A 246-nucleotide genomic window follows, 5' to 3' on the forward strand; every position below is an offset into this window, starting at 1 on the left:
TTCACTTGGGTGGATGTTGTGAAGGGGTTTTTCTTCACCATAGAAAGGATCCTGCGATCATCCACCACTGTTGTTTTCTGTGGACGTCCAGGCCTTTTTGAGTTCCTGAGCTCACCAGTGCGCTCCTTTGACCGCATGTTGTGGGTTCACAGCAACAGCTTCCAAATGCAAATGCCACACCTGAATCAACTCCATACAGCCCATGAAATAGCTTCTGAGTGACCAATTACCTTTGGTCCCTTGAAA

General features: G+C 47.6%; 1 protein-coding gene across 1 annotated transcript in view; it reads left to right on the plus strand.

The window, feature by feature from the left end:
• timm8b (translocase of inner mitochondrial membrane 8 homolog B (yeast)) overlaps positions 1–246 on the plus strand; it is a 2337-nt gene that overhangs the window by 1458 nt on the left and 633 nt on the right. The window lies entirely within an intron of this gene.

Source organism: Morone saxatilis, unplaced genomic scaffold (assembly GCF_004916995.1).
Source record: "Morone saxatilis isolate NCDOM2014 unplaced genomic scaffold, NCSU_SB_2.0 Contig8, whole genome shotgun sequence".
Lineage (NCBI taxonomy): Eukaryota > Metazoa > Chordata > Actinopteri > Moronidae > Morone > Morone saxatilis.